Consider the following 20,448-nt stretch of genomic DNA (forward strand, 5'->3'; position numbering starts at 1 on the left):
AAAATGGCTACCATAATATTTCTTGTTATCTTTGAAATAGCTGCTCGTGCCATTGGATACAGTAAAATCAAACAAAACAAAACAGAACAAAATTCAGCCCAATGAAACAATGAAAATGATACAGGACTTCAAAACAAGACAATAGGGAATCAATGATAGCCACTGTCTTCAGAAGGAGATCATAGGTATTACACTGCTATTGCCATCCTCTGAATAAGATGATCAGACCACTGCCTTTATACTGCAAAGTCAGTGAAACCCTAAACACTACAAGCATTAAATTGTATTCTACCTCAATAGCCATTACTGCAGTTTGTATTTCTCCAGATCAGCTGGTTGCATATGGCAGGAGGGGAAGAGGATAGGTGATGGTTGGCTTTTTTTGTTTCCAGCCTGTGAGCTGGATGGGACTGGCATCTGGCTCTTCCCTCAGTGGCCCACACATGTCACTGATTTGCAGGGAGGGCTTGCTTTTTGGTGACTTCTTGTTCTCTTCCCCCACAGTTCCATGGATGGTGCTGACTCATGGGAAAAGGCTGGCATCTGGCTCCCCCTCAGTGGCCCATGCATGGTGCCAATTCACAAGGAAGGCTTGTAAGACTGATTTTTAAATCAGAGACTTGACTTAGTTTCAGAGTAGACATATGTAGTCTCTATTCTCATCTGAAAACCTTATGATGAATCAATAAATTATTCCCATATGACAGATGGCACAACTGAGTTGTACAGGAGTCAAAGAGTAGAGACAGAACCTTGATTTAGGCTCAGATTCATGTTTTTGTACAACCAATGATCTTCACTTTCTTCTCTTAGTGCAAACTACTGCATGCCATTGAGGTTAGGGAGGGGTAAAAAGACCTTTGAGCATTAGAAATTTACATTTTAATAAATTGTCTCAGTAATAGAAAGTATCAATAGTGTTTTCTAAATCAAGTTAATATGATTCCACGGAAGAACTAAAGCGTAAATATGGTTCCTTAGTTTGGCAAATCTTCAAGTGGTGTTTAATTCCCTTGACTCCTCTTCCTGAATAACTTTGTGTAGAAGCTGTGAAGATGACTTTTGGTCCTGAGAAAGAACATGACCCCTAACCAAAGGTCTGTTTTGCTATGAATCAAGACTATATGGGAGCTACCACAAATATGGAGAAATAAAAAATGTGGTCTCTTACTATGTCAGACTATCACGATAATTGCATTGTTCTTGATGTTGTTATATTTATCTATATACAAACAAATGGAAAAACTTTATAAGAATTATACATGGATATTGTCTCTTTTACAAACACATCAGTAGCACAAATTGTGGGAAAGAAGATTGAGTAAGAATAGAAAGTGATTCATGCTCAGCTTTGCAAAGCTAAAGATCCTAGCATGTAACCACACTCTCCCCTGTCTTGTTATTTGGTGCTATGTGTGTGATTTTTACTGTTTAATTAAATTAACGATGTTGCAGCAAAGGCCTCGCCTATTCTGTATATGTACTCTCTGCAGTGCCTTATGCAGTACCAGATAGCATAGAAAGTTCATCAAATTATTTTTGAACTGCATTACGTACTTACAGCCACCTCCTAATGCACATGCTCAAAGCCACTCTTCCACATCCATTTCATTTGGCCTCCAGAGTGGCATGTACAATAAATGAAGCTATTCTGTAATCCTGCAAAGCCCATACCAAATATCAGCCTTTCTAGGGAATATTTTAAGCTCATCCCTTTGGCTAGATACATTCACTCTGGGTTCTAGACATAAGTATCTTTCATTTTAAAACTGGTTTTATTTATCTGTTTTGTCTCTGGCTCCATAAGCTCCTAGAAGGCAAGGGTCACATTTTCCCCAGCAATAATAACAGCTTCCCCAGGTCTTATGATTGCCCATAATAGGTGCTTAATAAACATGTAAGTATATGATTGGTGCTCATGGTGTGTTTTAGAATACTCATCATTTCTACATGGAAATTAACCTATTTGCTACAAAATTATTTGACTTATTAAAAGATTTTTGTAGTACCAGAGTTAAACTTGGGTCTTGCATGTGCCAGGGAGATGCTTCACTATTGAACTACATCCCTACCCTTTTAAAATTTTATTTTGAAACAGGGTCTCACTAAATTGACCAGGCTGGCCTTGAATTCACCATCCTCCCTCCTCATCCTCCAGAGTATCTGGCACAGGTTTGTGCCACTGCACCTGGCTTGAAAGCATTTATTTTTTAAAATGACCAAATGAGCTCTATACCAATTTTGAGTCACTAAATGTCACTAACTTTGATTTATAGAAAATATGAGACAATCCCTGAAGTGTGAGCCATAGCGATTAAATCCAAATCTTCAGTTTGAGTGCCTTCCTGGAACATTAAGTATTCTTATTGTACTGATTTCTTCCTTTCTAGAAAGTCTTGGGAGCCCCTTCCATGCTGTGCAGTGTGAAGCCAGCAGTTCTCTCCATGGAGTATAAAGAGGACCTCATTCCTCTGCCCCTCAGCTATCCCTTCTATGTAAAAGGTGTTTTTGTTTGGCTCTGCTTTTCCTAACTAACTTAATTTTTATTTCTCTTATGCAGCAGGCTGGTCTTTGAATCTGAGGCTTTTACCTCATTTTTATGTCACATTGTTTTGGGATGAACCTCTCTTAATTCTTGGAATGTTAATTTTCTTCCCTTTCTTTTCTATTTTTAAGATCCTAGAAATTTATCTATGAATAATAAGTATATTTCTTAACAGAAATACCAAGTTAGATAATATTTTCTATAAGGCTTATTTATGAAGATCCATTGTTTGGTCCTGTTTTTTAAAAATATGAGACATTCGTTAACTATATAGTATGGCTGTATTCCAAAATATCTGCCAAAAATGGTTTCCTAAATTTGAATATGGCTTTGGCCTTTGGCCTGTAAATCAGAATGTCACCATACAATTTTGGTTCTTAGCATGGTAAAATGCATACTTCTATATCCACATTCTGGGCTCTGAAATAAAGAATTTCTCTTGTATAATAAGCTAATCATTGTAATTGCTGGCATTTTCTGAAGCATAACGGTGGATAAATGCTACAGAGTTGTGTTGGTACAGCTTTCTGTAGTTGAATTTATGAGTTGTAACTCTTTATCCAAATGAAATACAATTTTATTTGAGGTAGATATGCAAGTGGGAGAATGACTATTAATTCTGCAATTCCAAAATAACTAATGTACTTGGTTTGAAGCCAGGTACACTGTGAGTTCTGGATTTAAGTGCTCATGTGGGAAATACAGAGAGACTTTAACATATGGATTCTCAGAAGAAAATACAACTGTTCTATACAAGAAATATTGAGTTATTCTTAGTACTTTTTAATGTGTGGCTGACTATATATTTTTGAGTGGTGCCATTTTTAACACTTGGCAATTCAAGCCACAGATCTTCATTTCCTGAGGTAATTTTAATAACTCAGCCATTCATACAGTAAGCATTTACTGAGGATTGATAGTATAACCTACTTGATTTGGTGAGAAATGTAGGGAATATGCAATATTAGAATATGCGATATTCACTGAATATGCAATATTGGAAAATAAAGCTAATAGATATTTGTGTGTGTATATATATGTATGTACCCACAGATAGGACAAATGGCAAGTAGGGAAGCAAAATGGAAATTAAATTAGTGTATTAAAAATGCCTCTTTGCAGGTGTGGTGTCTCGTGCCTGTAGTCTCAGGCATGAGAAGGAAGCTGAGGCAAGATCACTTGAGTCCAGGAGATTAAGGCCAGACTAGGCAATATACTTAAGAGTTCATTTCCAACAAACAAACAAACAAATATTAATCATCTACTCTGCTGTGACATAGGGAGAGATTTGCAGCACTTGCCTCGAGGGACCCACAGTTTGATTTTGTGGGGAGGCAGATTCATGATTGAGCCCTTAGCACAGAGGGGTATAGTGCAAGTCAGGGGACAGGCCACCAATCTGAGTCATCATCCGGGCACCGATGATACAGCTCCAGGTTGTACTTCTGAGAGTGGCTTCAGGCAATGGTAGTCTGAGGAGGTTCTGGAAAGAAAGTGGGGCCAAGCTGAGCTGTGTGTGTCCACACAGTGAGAGAGGGCAAAGGAGGGAGGAGAGTCATGTGAGGTCAGAAAAGCCTCCTTTGAGGACTCATTTACATCTTGCAAGAAGTTTCTATATGGCATTGGTAAATATTCGTAACTTACAGGATTTGATAAATGCATTTCAAAGGAAGAAAAATGGGAAGGCAGCCCAGGCAAGTAAAACATCCATGTAATGGTACAAGATGTTGGAACAGACATACACAAGGATAATAGACTACTGAAAGAGGGGTCATTTGAATAAAATGAGATACAATAAGACAAATTCAGGGAGGAAAATCTGACTATAGAGTTAGGCCAAATCAGAAATAAATGAAAACTGTTGAAACCGATTTAAAGTACCATGTGGGTGCTGGTGTTTCTAGGGTGAGGCAGCATAGTTTATCAATTAAAAGCATATACTCAGTTCAAATCATGGCTCTCTCACACTCTATTTAACCTCTTCATCCCTTAGTGAACCCATTTATTAAAAAAGGAAAAGCAAGAGTTTCTAACTTACAAAGTTGGTCAAAAGATTGAATTAACTGACTTTTTGAGTGCTTACAGCACCTAGACCCCCTTCCTGCTTATTCTATCTGCCTATATATCTATCAATAAATAAAGTGATATTCATTAGGTAGTAGAAAACTGTTATGAATTCTGAAGCATAGAGAGAGAATAAAATCTTATATGGGAAAGATTCTGGTAATAACACACAACAGAATTAATTAGTGTATGTTTGCAATACAGAATAGTGATGTTCATTTCAGGGAATCGGGATATACATATAACCCATCTTGATCATTTATAGAGCAGAATTGGATGAAAGTAATTTCTGAAAGCTGCGACAATTATCATGAATATATGGATAAAGACAGTGGAAATTTAGAGTGAGGCAGAGAAATACTAAGAGATTTGAAGAAAAGACATATTTCAAAAAAAGAACTAGTAGAACTTGGGCATTTATTTGGGGATATGAGCACTTGTAGCCAAAGATGACTCTAAAGAAGAAGCTTGAGAGGCTTGGAATAGAGTGGTGCCATGCACAGTAAATGGGGAAAGTTATACATGGACAGATCTCAAAGCTTCATAAATGAGATCTATGGGATATAGCCTGAATTTGCTCAAGTAATAATAATCATTAGGTGGAATTTCACCTTCATTTGTGCTTTTGTGCAAACCTTTTGCCATTTGTTCTAGAAAGAATTCAGGATGTCAGTGCTCTTTGAATTGAAAGCAAAAAGAAGAGGTATCTTGTTTAAAAGACATACACATTCGGAAGCATTTGATTAAATTCCAGATAAGATAAGGAAGCGCTTGATTCTCCAATCTCTTGCAACTTAATAAGATAATGTTGAAATATTATTTCAGTTAAGAACTAGAAAAACACTGAAAAACAAAACAAAACAAAAACTAGGTCAAGAAGTGACCCAGAGGCAGTCTTAAATCTTAAAGGTCGATAGGTCAGTGTACTTTAAAAACTGTAATTATATTTCTTAATTCTGCAGTGGGCTTACTGTGTCATGTTAAGTCTATTCACTCCCATATACCATAACCCATAATGTCACTCGAGGTATCCATACAGCTTCTCCAGGTATTAAAGCAGCTTGATATGTTTTTGTTACATTAATCTTTTCTCTGAGGCCAGTGATGAGTTCATCTGACTCTTTTCCATCAAGTTGAAAATTCTTTTCAATTAAAAACTAATCTGTACATATGGTATTAACATTAAGAGACCTGTTCTGTCTAGAACAACAAATATTGTGTTATCTCAGGAATTGTTCTATAAATCACAGGAAGTAGAATTGACTTCAGGGTTTCTGTATTTTTTTTTAAGTGAGCAAAAGTTGAACTGATGAGAATTTGCCCATATGGTTCATTGTTGCTAAAATGGATCAGTTTCATACCAATGCCTGGACAATTTTTTTGCACATTAATGTGAAATATTGTGAATGTTTTAACGAAGCTATCAACTATGAAATACTTTATCCAAAACATTATGATTACAAATGCGATAATAGAAACAGTTTAAACCAGGAGAGAATGCTCTGTTAAAGCGGATTAAAAAGACCATTTATTGAATAGTATGGATTTCTTCCAAGCCCCTGTGTGCAGAAAGCATGCAATGCGTGAATAATTCATCTAGAAATTCTATCGTGAAGTTGTATCAGTTTCCATAGTAAAACCTGGCCGCAGAGGAGGAAAATACATCAACATCTGTGACAAGCTCTATGAAGAGACAGTGGCAAAGCCTTTCAGGCACCAGGAGCAAAGGAAAATATAATAAATTCACTTAAGTGTCAAATTTGTGTCGGCTGAATAATGACACCATATGTCTGGGTTGCTATGTCACCATAGGCTACTCTGAAAAAAACACATGGCTTTATAGAAACGGCTGTCAGCCCAGGGAGGAAACCTTGCTGGCTACTGCCTATCAAAGGAACCAGAACTTGCTCTCTAAGTGCACTGCCTGATGATCAGGAAGGGTTGTTTTTGTGTTAGGGTTGTTTTGCTTTGCTTTTTCTTAATTTGTCACCATCCTGAGGGAGACTTCTAGTTAGACTTGGAAAGTTTAGTTAGACAGGCTGTTGTAGGTGTCTAATGCTTTGAGGGAGTTGGGATGAGGTTTTGAAACTCACAGTTGGTCTGCTGTGTGGGAGTGAGTGAAGGACCTTGTGTTTACACAACTCTCTGAGAAACCCTTCTCAGGGCATTTCAAAGTTATTATTTCACTCATCTTCACAGCATCCTCAGGAGCTTTCCAGGATTCAGCTATTATTTTCTGGAGGGGAAACTAAAGAAAAGAAAGACCACAGTCACATTAACCATTAGAAGGCATGATTCTGCTGAAAACTCAGGGTTCTTCACTTAAGGTGGTTGGCATTCAAACAGACACTCTTAGTGGGAAGGAGAACTGTGACTCTTTCCTGGGCCATTTACTTTGTCCTGCCGGTGTGTGTGGTGATTTCTGGCGCTCACTTCATGGCTGCTATATGGCTCTGAAGGTGAAGGTACTGCTCTCAGGTTCAGCAACCCTGGGAGTTGGGATTCCACAGCTCTCGCACTAAGACACCTTTCCCACCCTTGTACACAGAGCCCTCAGGCTGGCACTTATGTCTGTACAGCTGCTTGGATCAGCCTGGGTTTCTAGAGAGTGCACAGTCTTGCCACACAGGGGAATCACTGCCCACTGCCATCTTGGGGCAAACATAGTTTTGTCTTGGCTTTCCACCACTTATCCAGTGACCTTAAAGGAGGTCAAGCCCAAGATAAAGTATCTGCAATGGGCTGTATTTAACTTTAGTTACAAGACACTAAGGAAGGAAATTGTGTGAATCTATCTAAGGAACATTAATTCCACATGTATTAGTTTGCAGATGAGAGTCTTCCTTCTAGGAATTTAAAATATACTAAGTTAACTTTTAATCAATAATCATTTTAAGTCTGATTCCCAAGACAATGGAGGCTATCTGGATTACTCAGAGAGCTTTTCCAGTATGTGTGCAAGAATGTGCACATGTGTGCAGCACTCGAAGGCACTGATTCATAGGCTCTGGAGAACAGCCGAGGAGGAGAGATTTCGAAAACCCCCTTCCCAGGTGAAGCTGTTGGGAAGTCAGTGATTCGTCAGAGGTCTGCACATGTCCAGGTTCTTTTACCCCTGTCACATGGGAGTATAAAACATCAAGTGCAAAGTGTAACAGATAAAAAAGAATTGTGGTTTCCTGAGCAGACAGCAGTGTTTTCCATTCAGCAGTGTAAAGACATGGAGAGGTAATAAACATGCAGAGGTTCAGAGAGAGTTTGAAAAATGGAGACCAAGGCAAACGAAGCCTGGGGAGCAACCATTGCCAGGATGTGTCTGATGGCGCACCTCCTCCACCCCATTGTGGTCCCGTCCCACTTACTAGTGATAATAATCCAATGCTCTCTCAGCTGTTTAACCTTGCTTTAAGCCAGTCAAAGGAAGCAGGTTATGCAGATAAGGGATGGTTACAAATTCATAGGTGGCATGATTTCTCTATTTCCTTGAACTTGGATAGTACTTCAATTAAAAGAGCACAGGGAAGCAGTCTCCTGTGTCAGGGCTTGCCTTAAGACTACTATAGGCCAAGAGAGCTCATATTCAGGCATTTCATTCAATAGTCTGAGCTAAGTTCCTGGGCAGAAGTTGGATATTCTAGCCTAATGGAGTCACAGATAGCAGCCCTTATCAAATGTGCAGGGAATAGAAGACCCAGCTAAGAAAGCCCAGTCAACTGAAAAAAAATCATAAAAATTAACAAAACCAAGTACATGTTGGGTTGGCTTGTTGTGTAGAAATAGCTGAGACAGAGGGTCAGTATATTTCCCAGGGTATACTAGTTTGAAGTTAAGAAAGTGGATCATAATTACAATTTAAAGATAGTATTTTTGGCTCTATGTTCTCCTATTTTGCGGGAATTTCAGCACCTTTGTGTTTCTTCCCACGTGATTTCTCTAAGGAGTATCTGGAGTATAAGTTCTGGGAATCTGTACTTTTGGCTGCTGTGTGGTACTGGCTATTTTAAACTTCTTATTCTGCTGACATCTCCTCTGCTCTGGCTGATGTTCTTTTCTCTCCTGATGCTGAAAGGAGCAGCCTTCTTCATGACTGTTGATAATCATAACCATGCTAAGCCGGTGAATGCTCCAACCGCATCCTGGTGCTATCTCTGTTACTGATAAGGCTCCAGGTGTCATCATAGATGATGTTTTGTTTGTAAGGCTGCATGAGGATGTTAGAAAACAATTCACTATTGCAATTAGTAACCCATGTGCCCATCTCCCCTTATACTCAGTGGAATTAAAGGGGAAGGTTGTACTGCTTGGATTCTCTATTATTGTTTGGTACTTCAATAGATAATTCAATAGCTATAAATTGAGTACTCCAAATTGTATTACTAATATTGAAGCATTTATCCTACTATACACTGTGGATCAATTGTTATATAATAGGGTTCAACTGGTGATACTTCCCAATCATACTTTCCTCATAAGGAATTTGAGGGATACTTGGGCAAGTTAAAGTATTGGATTTGCTTTATGTTCTATAAACAACACAAATAAAAGATAAAAGATTTTCTCTTTAGATTTCAATGATAACCTAAATGATGTTCCAGCCTAACAAATAACAATAACATTGGAGAACAGATTTTGAATTCTAATGCATAATTTAAGTAGGTGTTTGGTAGCACATTTATTACATCAGTATCCTGAAATTATTTCTGAGGAATAGCCATATGCATTCACTTGTATTCTGTACATTCTAAAGGGACTGTGTCTTCCTCTAGAATTAGAGTTGAAATGGATTGAAGGATGATATTTGAAATATAGGATAATTGATTGAAAATACAAAGATATATATACATACACACATTTAATGAGATGCAATGATGGGATAGAAGAGAGAATAAATAGGGAATGAGTGAGAGGATATTAAGATGAAATTGTCTTCTGAGATTATATGGTGAAACAGCTTGACTATCTTGTATATGGTATTGGAAAATTAAAGAGAAAGAATTCATCCATGTTTCTTGACATATAAGCATTGAGGCATGAATAAGAAAATGAAGAGATCTTTATACCTAAAATAGAACCCTCTCTGATATTCTTATTTAAGATAGTAAGAGAAATAGGAGCAGGAAAGGATCCTACTGATTATTACTTTCTCTAGGAATGCATTAATTCAATGATTAACCCCCCCCAACATTGACACATTTTCATTTTCATGAAACATCTTAGAAAAATTTAAAAGTTGGAAAACAACTGGAAAAAATAGACTACTTAATGTCCTAGCAAAAAAGTGCTTTGGGGGCCATCTTCACAATACTAATGTTAGAAAATTTATTTCTACTTCCTTCTAAAAGCAAATGGTTAATGGTTTGAATGTCTCTGAATTTTGTTGAACTTAGTAATTTTTATAGTAGAGTATGAACAGGCCCTTGCTGAGTTCACTTGGCTATTTCTCCTCATAATGAACATCTGGTTAAATTCTTATATACAAATGTGAAGGAATTATATTTTTTGAGATGCAGTTCTAGGAGTCCATTTGACAACTGGAGTTCTCTTTAGCTTGCCAAAAGATGCTCTGATAACGTTTGGATCTTGAACCTCACTTTGTCAAACACACTGGCAAGAGGCCTACATTTGAGGAATAGATCGTCTGGAAGGAGGACCCCTTAGCCAATTTGGAAGAGTTTGAATTTTTGTTGGAACAATGAAGTTGAGTTCTAAACCTTTTCACCACATGTTATAAATATTAACAATGAAGGTGATGTGGGTGGTGGAGACTTTTTTCAAAATGGGGATTTCAATCTTGGCTGACATGATAATAAAGTCATTCACTGAGAAACAGAGCAGGAGGTTGTTCTAATTTTATATTTGCCTTGTTTTTCACAAAAGTAAAAAAGAATAAGAAACTTCAATAATCAAGTTTATAGAGGTTATATTAATGGATAAAGTGGGCCAGGCCAAATTATACAAGTATTTATAGTTTGAAATTTGGAGGAGGCACCGTGCTTAGTAGTTAAGCAAGCAGGATGTGGGCCAGATTCCCTGGGCTTAGCCAATAGCTCTGCCACTTGCAAGTTATATGAACCTGAGGTTTATAGAAGTTGAGCCTCTCACCCAGTTTCCACAGTTTGATACCTACTCAAGTTCATCATAGCACTTAGAACATCAAATAGGTGTGAGGATTTCTTTTAGTTCTTGGTGCAAGATAGTGAGTAAAATCCTCAGTGCTCAATAAATTGTTGTTGCTCTCATTATTATTGAATAGAAACAATTGCCCGTGAACAATTGTTTCTCAGGAAATTTTGTTTTCTCTCGTGTCTTTTAGATACTGAGAGAGACTTTCTTCAATTATAGATTTGACTTCAATGAATTATTCTTTCAAGGAAAATCCTATTATTGTTAACATGTTGGCTCGTGGTTTCAAGTCCTTTTATACCCCTTCTTGAGAAAATATTGGGCTGGAACACTTTACTTTGCTGGACATGAATCTCCTTCCTTTTATTATTGAGCTAAAATTTCTTTCATGAGAATGATGTATGGTGAACATAAGATGTGTTTGTGGCCACACAGCATTTTGCCTCTACCCTTGGCTGATGTCATGAGAATGTGACAGCCAGCAGTCAGGCACATCAGGATTCAGTCCATCCTACATTTTGTAGCAAAGCCAGGACATGTTACTTTCTAATGATGAGTTTAAAAACAGAGAGAGAGAGAGAGAGAGAGAGAGAGAGAGAGAGAGAGAGAGAGAGAATTTGCAGCCACAGCCATGAGTATGCACAGGCTTCTAAAGAAGCCAGCCTCCAGCATCCTCCACTGCAGCAAAAAGAAGATCTAGTTAGAGCAGATTGAGACCAATTAAATTTACAATGCCAATTCCATCAGCAGATCCGGAAGCCAATCGCAGATGGGCTGATCATCCGCAAGCCTGTGACCATCTACTCCAGGCATGATGCCAAAAAAAAAAACCCGTTGGTTTACCATAAGGGCAAGCAAATGGGCATCGGTAAGTGGAGAGGTACAGCCAATGCCCGAATGCTGGAGAAGGTGACCTGGCTGCGGAGGATGAAGAGGATGTGAAGGATGAGGAGGATGTGCAGGCAGCTCTGGAGATACAGGGAATCTAAGAAGATCAACAGCTATGTGTGCCATGCCCTGTACCTGACGGTAAAGGGGGATGTGTTCCAGAATAAGTGGATTCTCATGGAGCACATCCACAACCTAAAGGTAGACAAACCCCACAAGAAGCTTCTGGCTGACCAGACTGAAGCCCATGGGATGAAGACCAAGAAAGTGCACAAACACCATGAGGAGCACTTGCAGGCCAAAAAAGAGGATCAGCAAAACCCTTTCCAAAGAAGAGGAGAACAAGAAGTAGAGCCCTTGTGCACCTAGAGGACTGGTCCTGAATAGCTAGCTCTTGTTCATTAAAAAAAAAGAGAGAGAGAGAACATGTTAAAAGTGGACTTGTCATCTGTTTGTTGGCAGACCTAAACCTTCTGTGTAGAGTTTAATTTGTATGCTGCCCATAAAGTCATTCTAGTTCATAGTTGCCCTACAGAAGATACAGGATTGCTCTCAAATTCAGTCACAGCTCTAGACCTTCTCCCTGAGCTCTGTTAATATCTCCAGAGTCTTTTGAATTATTTTGGAAATAAATGTTATTGATAATTCATAATATGTAGATTGCATGCTTAATGATTATCATATTATTATTAAAGGATGGTAGTGATTTTCTGAAATTCTAGAAAAACATCAGTAGGCCAATTTATCAAACTATCAACACTGGGCATGTGACTGTCCCTTCTGTATTCTTTGAGAATTATGCCTAGAAATGGAACTGAGCAGGGTAGGTTATCATTGATGGATGGTACTTCTCATAGTGTCACATGACAATGTATTTACCCTGCCCTTTTAATGTAATTTAGACTCTCCTGTGACTTTTCCTTTAGAGGAAAGAATGATCATTGCTGAGAGCCACTCTGAGTTCTTGGGAGTTATATTTTTTCACTTCATATTAATAAATTGGTGTTTCAAATTAGTCTCATGGGTATTTTGTTAATGTCAGTCTCTAGAAACTAATTACTTTGTGGCAATGAAATAGACAAATATTAGAGTGCTGAACTTATACGGGTGGACCTAGCATGGACCATAATGGGACTTTTCAGGATGCAGCCAAGCAGGGTCAGTCTGGGACAGCTGACATCTCAGACCTGACTCTCTTGGTGCAAGGACTAGAAAGATCAGGGAAATTAAGCCTCCTTTCTTCCACCCTGTCTCCAGAGAGACAGATATTACCATGTTCCCATAAGGCAGTATTCTGTGCCTTCATAAACTGGAAGAGTGGTAATTAGATTGACTAAGGAATTAGTGTGTATAACCACTGAGATTTTGTGAGGTTTCCTAACTCGGCTCCAATTATGATGTCACTAGCACATCACTGAAGGTACTTGAGTTGTGTTATTATTTTCTTGGCCTCAATCCAGTTCCATTAAAACTTGAAGATGATTTTTTATTCTTACATCTCAAACTCTTGGCAAATATCCAGAGAAGTACACTCTCCGAAAGTGGTCATGTTGTTTGAAGTCTGTCTTATTCAGAGGGGTGAGTTAAGGCTGACTGCTAAGGAAACATCTGCATGTCTGCAGAAAAGTGAAGTAGAGAATCAAACATGGGTGTTATTTAAATTTATTCTCATCTCTGTGATGTTTGTTATTTAACATTTGAATTTTCATATCATTGTAAAAACTCTCATCCTAGGAGAAATAAATAAAGCCATTGCCAAAGTTATTAGGACTTGGACAATAAAAAGTTTTAATTAGACATATTTTGTTTGCTCTCATAAAAACTAAAAACAAACGCAACTATTTTTCCCGTTCCTGTTTGACTTAATTCATTGAAAAATATTGTCACAGAAAACTTAAATACCTTCTGAGAAACAGTTTTACATGAATAATACTTTTCCAGAAAGCAGAAAAAAAGGCAGCTTTTCCAGAACGGAGAAAAACAGAAGCTCAGAGTGTCACCCTTGCTGCCAGAAGCTGCCCTCTGCTTTACCTGAAAAGAAAAAAGTCAGCAAATCTTCATGAGCCATCCCTGAAATGCCCATGGGCACCAAACCTGCAGTCTCAGAAACCACTAACAAGGTGATTGCTTTTCACTGACACTCTCTTCCCCTTTGCCAGAAATGTAAAGAAGATGACCTACCTCATAAACTCCTGGCTACCTTTGCTCCCCCTGAAGTCACAAGTTCTTTGTTTATCTTTTCTTTTTGAACCCTGGGAAAAGTATATCAAAGTGATTCAGCCTGCCAAAAGTTTGTGCACTTAGGAACTGGCACTGTGACAAATGCCTGCAGAGAAGAGAAAAGGATTTCTGTGTTTCTTAGTGTTGTTCCCTCCCTTGAGATGTTTCCAGAGACTTGAAAGGCAGGCTGTGCTGAGAAACTGATTAAAAGTCTCACATTAAAATTGAAAGTCAGTGTGAATCACTAGCTTTTCCTGCTTCCATTCCCAGCCCAGTAAGGCAGGTAACTGGGATCACTTGCCACAGAAATTAGAGCTGGCAATGACCATTCCGGCCCTCATGCCCTTTTACCTAGCAAGGGATGTTCTTGTGGTCTCTGTTGTTTAGTCTGGTTTAATCTTAAAACATGTTTCAGGAAGAGCACATCCTAAATTTCCTTTGAGAGCTTCCTCCATGGTTGGAAACATAGGAAACTAGCTCTGTTAATAAGTTGGAGATTTCTTTTGGTTAGGCTCATCCCGTTATTTTGAGGTAGTTCTGGCTTCCTCTGTGCTTTGCGGTCTTAGGAAATTATTTCATTCTCCACTTTCTCCACATCTGAAGAGAGGAATTGTGGCATCATTAAAATATTGTTTGGAAAACACTAGAGTCCTGGGGCTATAGCGAGAGTTTAAAGTATTTGCTTCATGACTAGTCATCTGTGGCTTTAACATTTATTCAGAAAAATTTAGTTTTTTCCCCTAAAATCAAAGAAAGCATTGGTGGAGGTTAAAGTTGGTTTGAACTGTTGTGGAGAGGCTGTGCCCAGAACCTAGAGAACAATCTGGACCCTATAAACTGAAGTATGCTGGGTTCTGAGCCTCATGGGTCTGTCTAGATGGGCTCCTTAGCCAACCGGAGAAACCAATATTGAGGGAGCGAGCATCTCAATATTCAAGGCTACCCAGCCTTCAAGGGGCCCTGAGCACTGGTGTCAACACCGCTTCAGGTCCGCATGCCACCAGCTCCCCTGGCTAGTGCTTTTACCTACCCTGATTCCCCTCTGCAGTTGCCGCCCTGGAAAGTATTTGCCAAATTATTGAAAATGCAGAACTGTTGGCTGGCTGCCTTGGCTCTCTTGTCCTGCTTGGGGGGTTTACATGTACAGTGCAAATGGCCGTTAAACTGAGGGGTGCTTTTTTTAGTTCCTGAGTTCCAGATGCTTAGCACAGAAATGACGATTGAGAAATGCGCTCTTTTACTTTGTGGTGATATTAAGGAGAAGGAAGCCTATCAGAACTACTCAAATGGCATGACATAATAATTGACTCCAAAACCAAGTGATACATTAATCTTTACTTCTGTACCTATTAGGCAGTTACTATTGTTGTTACTATTTTATAAATAAATCTTGGGGTTTAAGTAACTTAGCCAAGGCCACGTTGTTTGTAAAGGACAGATCATGTTTGCATTTACGTATTTGGACTTCAATCTATTCTAAATCATCAAGTGGTCTTAGTGATGGTGGTGATACTACTAATAATACCAGCAAACATTTGTTGATGCTTTATGTTACAGACCTTGTGGTAAATCTTTCATGTGTTTTATCCTATTTCATCTCCTGAATCATCCTATGAGATAGTTTTAATATCTCTCTTTATATAAGGAAAATGAAGGACAAAAAGACAAAGATCAGATTCATGCAAAGTTATATCATTCAAGGTTATGTTCAGTATTACACAGCAAGTAAGTTGTAGAGGTGAGGATCCAAACTCAGGCATACTGACTTTAAAATCCAAGTTTGTCCCACTGGTCCATAATTTACCCCAGGACTCATTGATTTTCTAAAGACAGAGTTGGTACTCCTTGATGTTAGCCAAAAGGCCGACAAGCAATGACAGTTGGCACTCATAAAAGGCAGCAAATTAACAAAATAGTGTTCCAGTCCTACCGATTAATTCTCAGTATCATCCAGTACATCATCCCTGTGATCTAACCTTATGTCATTGTATATACTCCAGGTAGAACCAAATGTTTCTCTCTTTGGTTTCTTGTCCCTTGCTATACACATAAAATAAAGATACGAAATTCCAACAGTGCTGTTTTATAAAAAAACCTGTGAACTGAATATACAGTGGACAAAGCTAAAGAAAAATCTTAATTTATTATTTTTGACACACCCACAGAGAGAGAGAGAGAGAGAGAGAGAGAGAGAGAGAGAGAGATTATAGCTAGAAAGTCAGCTGAGATATGAATGCCAGGTGTCTGTTCTCAAGCTGTTAGTCTAAGGGAAGAAGGAACCGGGTGAGTCATCCCTCAGTAAAACAGCTGAGTCATTGGTTGAGAATATAAGATGACAAGATAGTTGAGCTGTGCATAAAAATGCAAACATTTGTACTCATTGCTTTGCAACACTGTGGCATGAACAACCCTACTTGATTGCTGTTACAGATGAAGTAATTATTCTGTTTCCCAGGCATTTAACATTTCTGAGTTCTTTGTGTTTCTTTAACCAACGTGGTTGGCTCAAGGATAACCAAGAACCCAACTGTAATCAGTTTCTTGCTTGACGGAGACTTTATTTCTTCAGGGATTTAAATGTGGAATCAGTCAGCACCATTCACAGACTAAAAGGGAAGAGAAAAAGAAGTCACCAAGAAGCATGCTCTCCCTGGGAATCAGTGTCAGACTTGGGCCACTGGGGCAAGAGTCAGAAGCCAGCTGTTTTCCATGAGTCAGCACCATTCACGGACTGCTGAGGAAAAGAGCAAAAAGTCACCAAGAAGCAAGCCCCCCCCTGCAGATCGATGCCATGCGTGGGCTGCTGTGGGGAGATCCAGATGCCAGCCCCTTCCAGTGTGTGGGCTGGGAAATTGAGAAGAGCCAACTCCTTCCCCTACCCAGCCCCACACTGTAAGTGATTGGCTGATCTGGAGAAACACAGGCTGCGATGATAGCTATTGAGGTAAAATACAATTTAATGCCTTCAGTATTTAGTGTGTCATTGACCTTGCAGGTCTAAAACTGGTAGTGTGATCATCTATTCAGAGGATAACAGTATGCAGTGTGTATCTATAGGGGATCTCCTTCTGAAGGTGGTAGCCATTGTTAATTTCTTGTTGTCTTGTTTTGAAGTTCTGTATCATTTTCATTGTTTTATTGGGTTGGGTTTTGTTTTGCTTGATTTTATTGCATCCAATGGCATGGGCAGCTATTTCAAAGATAACAAGTTACATTATGGTAGTCATTTTGGATTTACCATTATCTTGTTTTGAAATCCTTTGTTGCATTCATTGTTTTGTTTTTATAGATATTATATAAATTTTTAAATTTTATAAATATTACATTGTTTTGTTTTTGTTTGATTTTTTTACTATGTCTGAAGGTATCTGCAGCTATTTTGAAGACAACAGGAGGCATTATGGTAATCATTGTTGATGTGTCTGAAGGTATCTGCAGCTATTTTGAAGACAACAAGAGGCATTATGGTAATCATTGTTAATTTCCTGTTTTGGAGTCCTGTTTCACTTACACTGGTTTGTTTTTATTGGTTTTATTCTGCTTGGTTTTATTCTCTTTAGAATAAAGAAAATCTTGGATCATACAGGCTCTTGCTGTTGGTGGCCATCACAGAAGGCCTGCAATGAAGCCTTTTTGAAGAACACTAGATCTGAGGGACAGAGTCTTAGTTTGATTGGGTTTCTGTGACAAAATATCAAAGATGGGGTTGCTTATAATAGGAATTTGTTTCTCCCAGATCTGGATTCTGGGAAGTCCAAGGTCAAGGCACAGGCAGATTTGGTGAGGACTTACTTCCTACATGGTCACCTTTTTGCTGTAATTTTACCTAGTGGAAGGGACAAGAGTTCTCTCTGGGGTCCCTTTTAGGAAGGGAACTAATCTCATTCATGAGGGCTCTAACTTCCTTGCTTAATCATCTCCTGAAAAACCTACCTCCTATTACTATCACCTTGGAAACAGATTTCAATATCTGAGTTTGATGATGGTAGGGGAGGTGAGTCATGAATATTTATTCCATAGCACACAGAGAAACAATGTTTGAGCTTCTTAATAAATATCCTATCCTGTTTAAGCCAGTGTGATTTAAACTTTCTAAGTTTTGCCACTCAAGTTTCCACAGTGGGATTGATGGTGACAGATTGGGTCTTTTAAAAGTTAGATTTAGCAGCAAAAACCAAAGTGAGTATCTGGAAGGGTATAAAACAAGGTGCTAATAGTATACCATTTCCAGGGGCAGGCTTGGGGTGAATTTTTTCTAAATACACTTTTTAAAATGAAAATCACTTATTTCTTTGTTAACAGGAAAATATTATATATACAATTGTAATATTTCCTAAAATTGCAATGCAGTCTTCTTATTACACTGCTGCTTTGTTTCCAGCCCCCCACATTCCGGGTAGAAGCCTTGCATTTACTCCTCTAAATTCCCATGATAATTGTAAGAGCGCTCACAGATGTGCGTTAGCACTTACACACCTCATTCATCTTCCTTCTATAAGGTAAGCTTTAGTCTTCTCTTCTGTCACTTGAGTTAGCATCTTTTCTAACCCAACATGTTTCTAAATGCACTAATCTTGAGAGGTCAATTGCAGAGTTATTTGTCAAATAAAATAATAAATTTATTGTGATAACTGCAAACTGGGAGATGATGATGACTAATAGCTTCCAGAGGCAAGATGGTGTTCAACAGGGGTTGGGAGCGGGGAGAACACAAGCATGGGACAGATTTGCTTTCTGGTGTGGTGACGCACACCATTCATAGGAAAAGTAAATGGAAACCCTTATTTGAATAAAAGCCCCTCAAGTAGGCTAGAGCCTCTACTTAAACCCAAGGTCACATTTGTCCTTTATCTGGCTGCTGTGCTTCTGGGTAGGAGCAAGAATTATTCATAGGGGAGAGAGGGTGAAACATGGGGCCCTTAAAATGACTGAATTTACTAGCTACTCTGAATTGGTTTCCTGTATTTTTTGAGGAGGAAAAATTCTGGGCAAGTGACAAAAAAAAAAAAAAAAAAAAAAACCCACTTCTGGGTTTTAGAATACCCTGGGGGTAGGGAGTAAGAAGACATTTCTAAGTTTCTAAAAGTCTTTAAAATTAAAACCTAATGAGAAAAACTCTGTGCTCCTGAGTGTATGTGTGTCTGTGTATGTGGGTTTTGTTGTTTTTTGTGTGTGCCACTAAGATTCTAATTTTAGTGTTGTTATATATTGACTAAATTCTCCTGAAAGCAGTCTTTGCATTTACTATGCATCACAGATGAATACTGCTAACTATTGAAAGCAAACTGACCCATTCTACTCAAAATTAAATTAAAAATAATTTATAAATATAAGGAACGTTAGGGTTGCTAACTGATTTTTCTACTGACCAAGGTATACTCCTATTGTGGCAGAAGTGGAAAAATGGGATATTTCTGTGAATATATATCTATATCTATGTCTATGTCTATGTCTATGTCTATGTCTATGTCTATGTCTATATCTATATCTATATTCCTTTGTGTGTTAATGTATGAGTCACTTATATACTACTGAGCAGTTATACACTATTAAATAAGACACTAATAATATTTGATTCTAAGATTGTGTAGCATGTACTGTTTTTTTCCTTGTGAATTTAGACATGTCTTTAGATAAAATTTTAACAGACAAAAATGTAGAGGCTAATGGATGGAACCACCATATGCCCATCACTGATATTTAATGTGTATTTCCTATATTTTTTGAAGTACTTGAAAGTTAATCACAGACCTACAGTGTTAAGTCACATGGAGAATGATATTTTGTTGTAGGAATCTGAACTGATTAATGTAGGGTAGAAGAAAAGAATGCATCTGATAATGTCTGCTGGCTATTTCAACTAAAAAACAATCAAGATACTATAGTGGGTTTATGTCATAGTGGAGGAAATTCAGATGTTATATAGCAGAGAGAAAGAACATGGTCTAGAATGACAACATTGCACTTCTTAATGCTCAGTATTGAGCCTCCATCCTCTATGTGATCTCAGACAAATCATGAAAGGTGAAGGGCTTTGGGTACTTAGTTTTCTGACTTCTAAAATAAAAATTTTTAACAAATTTGTTTTCAAAGCTTTTCTTCTTCCTGTTGGAAATTCATCTGAGCCCCAACAATCATTCTCTTCCCCTAATGAAACAATGAAAAATAAAACACTTGAGGACTTTCTAGGATTGTGGTGGTGCATATTTTTAAAATTATGCTGATACTCATGTGTCTGGAAAATTACATCATATTTATCTGGGAGGTTGACCTGCTTTTTTCTCTCTGGTATCCTTTCAAACCACAGGTTTTCTTGTACTTGATCTTTATTTTAAGCAGTTTGTAGATAGAGATGATGCATTTTGAAAATTCAATAGACAGTTATAGTGATATTATTAATCTAAGTTAAAGTATGTTAAATCTTACTCTGTATTTTGTTTTGAGACTGTTTTTGTGACAGTGATTTTGTATGTTTGTGCATGTGCACAAACACGTGGCTAAATACACTGTAGTGGCTTGAAATGTCAGAGTGGACTTCTGAATGTGACCTGATTTGGGAAAATGATCTTTGCAGATACAATTAAGTATCTTAAAGGCATCCTGGATTA

General features: G+C 38.1%; 1 pseudogene; it reads left to right on the forward strand.

Moving 5' to 3' along the window:
• The first annotated feature begins 11,363 nt into the window (after positions 1-11,363).
• On the forward strand, positions 11,364-11,972 carry LOC100715006 (large ribosomal subunit protein eL19-like; annotated as a pseudogene).
• Positions 11,973-20,448: the final 8,476 nt, after the last annotated feature.

This window comes from Cavia porcellus, unplaced genomic scaffold (assembly GCF_034190915.1).
Source record: "Cavia porcellus strain 051 isolate PalLab524CR breed Dunkin Hartley unplaced genomic scaffold, mCavPor4.1 scaffold_10, whole genome shotgun sequence".
Lineage (NCBI taxonomy): Eukaryota > Metazoa > Chordata > Mammalia > Rodentia > Caviidae > Cavia > Cavia porcellus.